At 34.9% G+C, this 12,067-nt stretch overlaps 1 protein-coding gene across 21 annotated transcripts in view; it reads right to left on the bottom strand.

Moving 5' to 3' along the window:
- Positions 1 to 12,067, bottom strand: part of CASK (calcium/calmodulin dependent serine protein kinase) — a 333,687-nt gene that overhangs the window by 195,625 nt on the left and 125,995 nt on the right. The gene's annotated exons all lie outside the window — the stretch shown is intronic.

Here is a 12,067-nt window from a genome sequence, read left to right as displayed (position 1 = left end):
TATGGCCTTTCTAAGAAAAAGAGCCATTAGTATTCTTCAGTGAGTTCTATTTTTTTCTATTTTTTTTCAACCCCTAGCAGAATAAGATATTTTCTGGTTTTGTTCTTTTCTAGCGCATCAGTTATTTTAGCTATCTATGCAACATATATTTCTACATCTAAATGGTTGTTGTTTTACAGTGTAAGGTAGTTCCTGAATTACAATCATTTGTTTAGCAACCATTCAGTTATAATGGCACTAAAAAAAATTAGTTATGGTGGTCCTCACTCTCATGACTGTCCTAGCATCTCCAAGGTCATGATAAAAATTTGGGTGCTTGGCAACTTGGATGTATTTTTTGATGATTGCGGCAACCTGGGTCATGTGACCTTCCCAATAAGCTTCTGACAATCAAAGTCAATACAGGAAGCTAGGTTTACTTAACAAAAGTGGCAAAAAAAGCTTGCAGTTAACTATCTTTCTTAGCAACAAAATTCTGGTCCCAATTTTGGTTATACAAGTGGGGGCTACCTGTACACGTTTATACAGATACATGAATTGCTGGAATATCACAGATTTGAATATTCAATCAAAATCAATTTTTAAGTAACCAGAGTTCGGTAGCAATACAGTGACTTCTCTCCTTTGTAGTTTTCAAATACTTGGAAATATCTTATTTTACTTCCACCACAATCAACATCAGCCATAGCACCGGTGCATTTTCAATAATCCAACTGCTCTGTACAAATCCAACCTTGTATCAGTTCTGGATATTTGGGAGAAGATACAGGTAGTCCTCAACTTATGAACATTTGTTTAACATCAATTTGAAGTTATGACAGCACTGAACAAAGTAATCCTAAAGTTACAACTATTGCACTATTCTCATGGTCACATTATAGTGACTTAGGCACTTGGCAACTGGCTCACATTTATGATGGTTGTAGCATCCTATATGCCAGGGGATCACAATTTGTGAACTTCTGAGTATTTCTGACAAGCAAAGTCAATGGGGAATGTAGATGTGCTTAACCGCATGATCTGCTTAATGGCCATGTGAATTAGTTAACAGAATTTCCTTCTTTGTAGGGGGGTGGGAGGAAGATTGCTTGAACAAGCTATCTCTTCGGAAACTGCTTTTCTTTGTCCTGATTAATTAATTAGCATCTTTGTGGCTTGAACTGCTATCTGAAATTGGCACGAATTCTAATCAATTTTATTCCAAAAGCTTCCTTTTGTATCCTAAGAAGCCAGGAGCACCATGCCAAGGCATTCCTTTCAATGTGTATTCCCCATTGTTTCCTTGCTTACCGGTATTCTTTTGTAATCTCTTCTTTTCCAATGAGTATAATACAAACATTGTTTCCCCTTGCTAATTCTCCAGAACCAAGCTGAAGATTCCAAAGGGTGGGGAGAGTGGGGAAAACATTTAGATGATTTACACCTTTTTCCCCAGCTCCCTCATGAGTTATGTTTCAGAACATGAACTTTCCCTGCCTTTAGGACTCACCCAGCTGACTGGGTCGTATCCTGCTGATATTGTAAGTATTTAGGGATAATTTATTAAGTAAGCTTTTTAAAACTTTATTAAAATCCTGACGTTTCTGTTGGTGTTCTTCTTTGATATCCATTCTGCAAATTCTAAATTAAATGTCATACAAATTAACACACACAATATATATATCCAGGATTCCTGTTTCAAAGAGATTAATGCAAAATAAGATAATGCCATAATCAAGGGAGTAATATAACAGGCATTAATCCACAACTGAAAGATGTGTAACTACTAGTACTGTTATTCCTTCCATGAATAAGGTTGTAATTGCCAAATATGATAATCCAAAACTAATTCATTTGTTCATTCATGCTTTTTTTTTAAAAAAAAAAAACCTATGTTCAATTAATTAGGCTTTTCTCAGAATTTTGTGATAGCCAACTACTGCAATTTACTTATCTGTAAATGATGCCATTGACTACTGAAATCTTTTGATAGTCTACAGTAGTTACATTTTAATCTGTTAAACCAAAAGGATTTAAACTACCAAGTTCTTATTCAAAACGATTTGTTTCAAAAAAAGCAATAAAAAGATAACCGTTGCAATTCATCAGGAATAGCATTTTCAGAATCCTATGATGTTCCTTAATTAAAGTGATTCTATGTGGTTGGTATTTGGCAAAGACTAGTAAAGCAGCTATGAATAATTTGCAGGGAGAGGAGCTTGACATCGCAGTGAAACGACGGACTTTCCTGGAGCTCCGGGATTGCTGCCAAATTCCAGTCGCCTTGACGGTCCAACTGGACCTAAATCGTCCTGTAGAGTCGGTGATAGGTAGGTATACCCTGTCGATCCCAGAGACACATGCAAAGTCTCTGGTGATCCGGGAAAAAGCCCCTCTTGCCAGTGACTAAGAGTCATCTATTAGGCTGCTGGAACTGCTGACAGTAACGCAAGGGCAGGAGAGAAGCATGTCATTTTGAAAGTTTTAAATTTTTTTTATTGGAGAGAGAACACCCTAAATCTGGAGATTTAATTCAAAATAAAGACTGATGAGAGAGTAAGCGGCGGATTTAAGGCATGGTCAATTGAAGGTTTTCTTTTTTCCCTTTTTACTGCTGGAAGCCTGATTGGATTTATATTGTAATTCACTTTTTAAATTGGACTGGCTCTTTGCGCTTTTTAAACTTTCTTTATTGGACTCTTTGGAATCATTGGTACAATAAAGTTTTAACTGTCTAAGAATTTCCTTTATTTTTTTACTTTTGCTTAATGAACTATTGTATTTCCCCTTTCCTGGCTTTCCTTTTTCTATTTTTTTTTAAAGAAAGTAAAAGGCAGGGTGTAATAAAGTGGGAAACAAGTATCACTGCTACCAAGTGGATTCAAAACAATGTTTTTATTTTTGTATGAATGTTTGGAGAGAAGCTGTTCCCTTCAAGATTACTTAATCAAGGTTTGATAGTGAGAGCAACACAGTTGTTTATACAGGTGTTCCTTGGGAAACTTTCAGTGTCTGGAAATTTACCTTGAAAGAATAAATAAAAAATTTTTTTAAGGGAAAGCTCAGAATGACCTTGAAAAGGCTTTCACTCTATAAAAGCTTTGTACTCTTTTTCTTCTTTTTTGGTGGCAGTGTTTACCTCACTCTTTTGGAAGTTATGACTCCTTTCTGTTTACTTTTTCTTTTTTGAATCTTTTTTCTTTGTTAGATTGTTTTAAGTGAATTGGACTAAGGGAAAATTTAAACACTTTTTCTTTTTCCCTTTTCTTTCTTCTTTTCTTAATTTTAGCATCTTCATATTTCTATATTTTTATTTGGGGACTGTTTCTTTTTTCCTTTTTTGCTCCCCTTTTTTTCTTCCTCTTCTTTTTTGAATTAGAATCAACTGGACAAGGGCATACAAGAGATTAAAGATTTTTACCTTTTTGTTTTTTTATATTATTGTATATTTTTCCTTTTTCTTCTTTTGGCTTTTTCTGTTGCCCCTTAACTCCTGTTTATTATTTTATTATTTTATTTTTTGACCTCCCCATGGTCACTTGGGATTATAATCCCACCCCACCCTAGGCGAATTAAAGCACAAAAAAGATGAGTAAAAAAAATAACAACTGTTGGCTCCGCAACAACAACCCCCTCCTCTTCACCTGCAGGAGGACAAAGATCAATACAGACAATGCTTCAACAGGAAAAAGACAAGGGAGTAACATTAGAGGTGATTATTCAAGGAATACAAAAATTACAAGCAAGAGCAGAGAGCATTGAAAAGAGAACAGGAACCATTGAAAAAAGAGAAGAGAACATGGAAAAGAGAATTGAGACATAGAACAATGAACAGAAAATATAGAAAAGACAGGTAAAACAGAAGAAAAAATTGAAAATATTCAACAATGGTTGATGAAATATGAAGACATACTACAAAAAAATTGAAGAAAAGGATGAACAAAGAGAGAAGAAAATTGAGGACATTGGCACTAGATTGAGTATGGTGGAAAAAGATAACAGCAGAATATTCGGACGGGAGATGGATTGGTCAGAATTTTTCTTAAGATTTCAAAATATAGAAGAAGAAAAAGGAGAGAACCTGGCACAAATAATATCAGAAACCCACGAGAAGATGATGGATGGTATAGACGAGGCGTTTTGAGTTTACACAAGTTATGCAGCAAGAAGTGCTCTCCTGAGGGAAGATTTACTAAGAAAATAATCAAGTCACAAATTCTACAGAAAACAAGAGATAGGAAACTAGAATATAAAGGCAAGGTGATTGTAGTTTTGAAACAAATTCCAATAAGAGTGAGAGAGACGAGAAGAGAATATCAATTCCTGACTAAGATTTTACTTTAAAAAGGTGTCAATTATAAATGGCTTATACCAGAAGGTCTAATATTTGTGTGGCAAGGACAAAGATACAGAATAGACATAACTGAAAAAGTAGAAGCATTCTTCATAGAACATCTGAGAGGGAAGGCTGAGAAGGCTGGAAAAGAAAAATTATTGGTAGAACTCCAAGAGGCATCCACAGCCGAGAATGAGAAAGTTGAAGGTGTTGTAGGCGGGATTGAAACAGAAGAAGGTGTTGTAGGCGGTGTTGATATTAGAGAACCACGAGAACCGAGATCAACTAGAGCTATAAATCCTACTTATAAAATATAAACATGGAAGAGAAAAAATGATTACAATACAATCAATATAAAAGGACGTAACTCAGCAATTAAGAGAAGAATATTCCACAAATTAGAAAAATTAAAATTGGATATAATCTGTCTACAAGAAGTGCATATTCAAAAACAGTATGAATATTTATTGGTGCAGCCAAAACCTGGGAAAATATTTACCGCATTGGCAAGCTGTAAGAAAAGAGGAGTGTTCGTTTACATTAAAGACACAATTCCAGCAAAACAAATTTATACAGATGACGATGGAAGAATCTTGATGGTGGAAATTATGGACAACTCCAAGAAAATACTTTTAATTTATTTATGCTCCTAACAATAAAGATGAATTTTATAGAAAACTACACAGGAAAATAATTGACTTGGACTATGCTGACATTTGTATGATGGGAGATTTTAATGGAATTGTAGATCAGAACATGGACTATAAAACACAAAAAACAACAAAGCTAAATAGAAAACCACTCCCAAAATCCTTTTTTAAAATGACACATGAAAAAACTCTAAAAGATGTCTGGAGAGAAATAAATCCCACAAAAAAACAATATACCTTTTATTCAAATAGACACTTATCATGTTCCAGAATCAACATGATATGGGCTACAGCGGAATTGACTTGTAATGTACAGGAACTTGAGATTGAAACAAGTACCTGGGCAGATCACAATCCAATTATAAATAAATGGAAAGGACAAAGGGAAAGATCTAGATGGACATTAAACAACACTATATTAAAAAAAAGGATTCTGTACAGAAAATGGAAAAAGAACTGGCTTTTTTCTTCAAAGAAAATAGAAAAGAAGATACATCAATGCAGAATCTCTGGGATACAATGAAGGCCTACACCAGAGGCTTGATAATAGACTACACAAGAAAGAGAAATATAAAGAAAAGACAAAGTTTTAAAGGTTTAGAGAATGACTATAAGGTCCTTGAAAAAGAGCTACAGAAATCCCCACAAAAAAAAAACATTAAAATAAAAATGGACATAAATAAGCACAAAATGGACCTACTGGAAAAGGAGGAATTAGCACAAAAAATTAGAGGTGCTAAACAGAATTACTTCGAAAATGCCAATAAACAAGGTAGATAGTTGGCGTATAAATTGAAAAAAGAGAGAGAATCAAAGAAAATATTGCAATGAAAGATGACCAAGGGAAAATTTGTCATGGAAACGCAGAGAAGAAAAAAACTATACAAGATTACTGCGGTAAGCTGTATGAACAAGAGAATATAGAAGAGGGAGAGTTAAACAATACTTACAAGAAACCAACCTTCTCCAGATACCGAAAGAAATTGAGATAATATTAGAAGGTGGAATAACTATGATGGAGCTAACCGAAGCACTTAAAAACAAAACAACGGAAAGGCGCTAGGCCCAGAGGGGCTTCCAGCGGAATTCTACAAGACATTTCAGGAATCCTTATCCCTCCCGCTATTAGAAGTTATGAACGAGGTGATGTTAGAGAGCAGGATAACCTAAACCATGGTCAGAAGCATATATTACACTTCTGCCAAAAGAGGAGGCTGATTAAGAACTATAGACCCATCAGAAAGACTTAAAAAATACTTAGTTTTATCCAACCTGACCAAAATGGGTTTTTACCAAAAAGACAAATTAAAGATAATATGAGAATAATTCTGGACACCTTGGAGTATTATGAAGCTCACCCCGAAAAACAATTGGCTTTGATGTTTTTAGATGCTCAGAAAGCATTTGATAATGTGAATTGACGATTTATGTTTTTACAACTGGAACAGATGAATTTTGGTAAGAAATTTACCCAAGCTATTCAAACCATATACCACAAACAAACAGCAAAGATAATGATAAATGGAGAACTGACAGATGCTATTGAAATAAAGAAAGGTACGAGACAAGGCTGCCCATTATTTTTATTTTTTTAATAATTTTTTTTATTTCCATTTTCATTTCACACACTCACATGTATACTATACATAGCCCATATCATATATTATTAAATAATAATGACATCAGTTCCTCTTGTCAACAATGCCCCCCCCAAAATAGAAACTCATTATAGCTCTTCTGCTCTCCATACACCTCTTTCTTCTACCACCCTCCAACTTTTTATCTTCCCTCCATCATCCTTTCTACTCTACTTCCCCTCCCTTTCTGCTGCTCCTCTCTCTACAATCCACTCCTCCTTATCCTTCTCATCTTCCCCCCTTACCCTCTCTCCTATCCTTCTCTCCCCATCTTTCTTCTTTCCCACTCCTTCTCTCCTTGGTGTATTTCCACTACATGTCAATATGCTTAGCCTATCCTATTTTTAAAGAAAAACTAGTAATAATAATAGTAATGAGAATATAAAATAAAGAAAAAAAAGCAGTATACATGTGGAGTCAAATTACATTGAAATCTAACACATCTCATCCAACCTGATATATCCCTCCCCCCCACCCTCCCCCAAACCCCCCCAACCTACCCCCCCCGACTTCCAAGAACCCGTACACGGTATAGATTTTAAACAAACACAGTCTAAGATATATTGAAAAAAACAAAGAATAAGAAATTAATAACATCTTTACATTGAACTTAGCTCCTCCTTGCTAAACTAACTTTAAACAATTTAAATCATTCCTGATAGGCTATCTGGAATTTCTTAGCCCCGTATTTATTTTGTATATAATCAATCCATTTTTCCCAGTCTCGTTTATAACTCTCATTTGAGTGGTCTTTAAGATATGCAGATATTTTAGCCATCTCGGCTAAATTTGTGACTTTCAATGTCCATTCTTGAATTGTAGGCAAGTCTTCCTTCTTCCAGTATTGCGCCACCAACAGTCTTGCTGCCGTTTTTAAGTGTAAAATCATGTTAATCTCTACTGCTGTACAGTCAGTAATTATACCTAACAAAAATAACTGAGGAGTAAACTTTATCCTTTTTAAAAGAATATTTTGCATAATCCACCATATTTTTATCCAAAATGCCTTAACCTTTTGGCAAGTCCACCATATATGGAAATATGTAGCATCGAGAGAACCACATCTCCAACATTTGGGTTGTAAATTCGAGTACATAGAAGCCAACTTTTTAGGATCTAAATGCCATCTATAGAACATCTTGTAAAAATTATTTCTTACCCAAATTCTTTCCCATGTATCCAGCATTATTGGTTCTTCAATATTTTGAGCCCACTTTATCATACAATCTTTAACTAATTCTGTTTCGGAATCCATCTGTACTAATACATTGTATATCCTCTTTATATGCATTAAACTTTGATCTCTTATTTGTTTAAATAGATTATCCTCGACTTGCATGAAACCAATTTTTTTGATCCGTTTTCCACCTGGCCTGTAACTGCCCATACTGGAACCATGTTTGAATTACCTTTTCCTCTTTTAATACATCTAAGGGTTTTAGTTGTAATACACCCCTTTCTAGGATAAGAAGCTGTCTGTAAGTAATTATATCCTGTTTTTGTGCTATGTTTTTGTGCTATGTTTTTGTGCTATGTTTTGTGCTATTGCGTGTCTAGGAATTGCCCACATGGGTATCTTGTCATTTAATTTGTATTGATATTTTTTCCAAACCCGCAATAAAGCATTCCTTAAAATATGACTTTTAAAATTCTTGTCCACTTTTTTGTTGTATAACAGGTAAGCATGCCAGCCATATACCAAATCATGTCCCTCGATATTAAGTATCCTATCATTAGTTAAATCAATCCAATCACTGATTACAGATAATACTACTGCATCATAATATAATTTTAGGTTGGGTAATTTCAAACCTCCCCTCTCACGCACATCTTGCATTATTTTTAACTTTACTCTCAGCTTCTTTCCTGCCCATACAAATTTATTAATACCCTTCTGCCATTCTAACAGATTGGCATCTTTTTTAAGTATAGGTAACATTTGGAAAAGAAATAAAAAATTGGGTAAGATATTCATTTTCACTGCTGTTATTCTTCCCAACAAAGATAACTGCAACTTGTCCCATTTTTTCATCTCTGTCTGTATACTATGCCAAAGTGGTTCATAATTATACTTATATAATTTCCCATTTGAGGTTGAAATATTAACTCCCAGATATTTGACCTTTTTAACTGTTTCACATCCTATCATTCATCCTAGTTCTTCCTTTTGTTTAGTATTCATATTTATAGCTAGTATTTTTGTTTTCCTAGATTTATTTTAAAGCCAGAAACTTGACCATATTGGTTAATCGTATTCATTAAGATCATACTAGATTCCTGTGCTTGATCCAATATTATAACCAAGTCATCCGCAAAAGCACGTACTCTGTATTCTTGCTGCCTAATCTTAATTCCCTTTAGACCCTCCAGGTCCCGTATTTTGTTCAGCAGTACTTCCAAAGTTAAAATAAACAATAGTGGAGACAAGGGACAACCCTGTCTTGGAACCCTTTTCCAATTTGAAAAGAGTCTGTTAAACTTCCATTGACTATAATTTGAGCTGTTTGCTGTTGATATATTGCTTTGATTGATTGTAAAAAACTTTCTTCTATTTGCATTTTTTGCAGTGTTTTCAACAGGAATTGCCAATTAACTCGATCAAAGGCTTTCTCAGCATCCAAAAATATGAACACGGTAGGAATTTGATTCTTCTTTCCCAAGTATTCTAGTGCATTAATAATTAATCTTATGTTACTTTTCATTTGTCTCCCTTGAATAAAGCCTGTTTGATCACTGTGTATCAATTGTTGAATAACCAACATTAACCTATTTGCTAGTATTTTAGTAAAGATTTTATAATCTACATTAAGTAATGAGATAGGTCTATAGTTTTTGGGTTGAGTAATATCTTGGTCTTCTTTGGGTATCAGGGATATAAAAGCTGTCTTCCAAGATGGGGGCACCTTACCTTCCGTTTGAATCTTATTAAATAATTCCTTAATAGGTTCTACAATTTCTAACTGTAGATTTTTATAGTAAGCCACTGTCAAGCCATCTGTGCCTGGTGCCTTCCCTGCCTTTAACTGCTTAATTACCTGTAGAATTTCCCCCAAAGTTATTGGTTGATTCAATTTTTGCCTCTGCTCTTCTTTAACTATGGGTATTTTCTCTTTGTCTAGGTATCTCTCTATATCTAGGCTGTTAATTTTATCACCCTTATACAGCTCTGTAAAAAATTCCCGGAAGGCCTTTTGAATCTCATCCTGTTGGAACACTTCCTTCCCTCTATAGACCAATTTAGTTATGTTTCGAGAGTTTTGTTTTTTCCTAATCTGATATGCTAACCATCTGCCAGATTTATTTGCATTACAAAAGGTATTATGTTTTGCGTATAACAAACTAGTAGCTACCTGATCTGAGATCAACATGTTAAATTGGGCCTTTAATATAATAATTGCTTCTTTAATCTTTGTGTCTCCTGGATTTAAAGTTAACTCTAGCTCTTTCTTCCTGATTTCATCTTCCAGTTCTGTTCGTTTTACCCCTTGTTTATGTCTATGTGATCTATTTATGTTTATCAAAACTCCTCTATATATACGCTTTACTTGCATCCCATACAATTTCCATAGGTGTACCCTTATTCATATTAAAAACAAAGTATTCTGTTAGCAATTTTTTACAATCATTAATATACTTTTCATATCTGAATAAATTTTCATTCAATCTCCAAGACCTTTTTGCTTGTGCCACCCCTCCCAACTCCATCCAAACTGGGTTATGATCTGATAAAACTCTAGCTGAGATCTTTGTCTTCTTCACCCTGGAAAGCAAATCATTAATAATTAATATAAAATCGATTCTAGAAAAGGATTGATGCCTATCAGAGAAGAAGGTAAAGTCATATTCTTCTGCATTTCTTTCTCGCCAAATATCTCTCAATTCGAAGTCATCCATCATATCGAAAAAGGACTTAGGTAGTTTTGCTCACATTTGAGTATTTGGGCGGGAAACCTTATCTTTCTTAGTATCCATAACACCGTTCCAGTCGCCCAGTAGTATGCAAGACCTATAAGCCCACTGTACTAATTTAGCATGAAGTTTTCTATAAAATCCATCTTGTTGTTGATTAGGAGCATATATTCCCAATATCAATGTTCTTTTCCCTTCCAATACCAGATCTAATGCGATGTATCTTCCGTGGGGATCTGCTTCGATTAGTTCAGCTTTCATGTCTTTTCTTAAGTATATAACTATACCATTTTTCTTTTCCGTAGCAGAAGCTATAAAATGTTGACCAAGTCTTGTATTAATCAAATATTTGTGATCAGTTGATCTAATATGAGTTTCTTGCAAGCAAATTATATCTTTCTTGAACTGTTTAAGATAATGGAATATCTTCTTTCTCTTCTGTGGAGAGTTCAATCCGTTGACGTTCCATGTTAGAAGCTTAGTTGTCATCTTTGGTTCCTGAAGCTTTTTTTAGAGCCTCCTGGATAACCTGAAGTTTAACCTTTGGCCTGGCTCCTCCCACTGCTTCTAGACTGGTTACTGTAGCTTCTTGACCGATGGCAGGTGATTGTTAGGATTGTTGCATTTTGGATTGTTGCTCCATTTGTCTGGTAGTCATACGGTTTGGTCTTTGTTCCATGGCTCCTTGTGCTTCTAAGAGAGAGAGATGATCCATCTTATCTGGTAATTGTGTAGTTTGCTGTCTATCTTGTCCTTCTTGTGCTCTTTCTCTGGGTCCAGATGGTGCGGGATGTCCAGCCTTCAAAATATTATGGTAAAAATCTCGAGCTTTCCATACTGAATTAAGACGGTATCTTTGCCTCTTGAATGTGAGTGCTAGGCCAAATGGTGCATCCCATCTAAACTGTATCTGGCGATTTATAAGCTCTTCAACTAAAAAAGCATAGTCTTTCCTGGATCTTAGCATTTGAGGTGGTATCTCTTTCAAAACAGTCAATTCCTGACTCCCAATTTGAAGCTTAGTTTTATAGGACTCTTGTAATATCATATTTGTAATCTCTCTTGTAGTAAAATATATCACAATGTCCCGTGGAAGCTGCTTCTGCTTCGCCAGCCAAGAATTAGCGCGATAAGCTTTATCAATTTGCCAATCAAAGTTACCCCCTGGTCTTCCCATCAGGCTATCAAACGCTTCTGAAAGAATCTGTTTCAAGTTTTCCTGCTTGTCTTCACGCAAGCCCCTTACTCTTAATGCCAGTTCCATTTGTCTGTACTGTATCATAATAATTTCTTTTTCAGCATTTTCAACTCTTTGTTGCACCACCTCTGTTTTCGATACCAAAGTAATATTGGCGTCATTAAGATCATCTAGTCTGTCTTCAATTCCAGAAACATGTTCTGTCAATAAACTTACAATCCCCAACATATCGTCTCTGATTTTGGAAACCAGGGTCTCAAGTTTATCCGACAGCTCCTTATGCGCCACGGATATCTCTTCTTTGAGCCCTTCTTTGAGTACTTACTTTACTTTTACATTACCTTTACTTTTTGTTTTA

Source organism: Thamnophis sirtalis, unplaced genomic scaffold (assembly GCF_051295495.1).
Source record: "Thamnophis sirtalis isolate CommonGarterSnake01/CBP01778 unplaced genomic scaffold, rThaSir2_p1.2 scaffold_8, whole genome shotgun sequence".
NCBI classification, from domain to species: domain Eukaryota; kingdom Metazoa; phylum Chordata; class Lepidosauria; order Squamata; family Natricidae; genus Thamnophis; species Thamnophis sirtalis.
The sequence above is the reverse complement of the archived record's forward strand: the minus strand, read 5'-3'. Positions and strand labels throughout refer to the sequence as shown.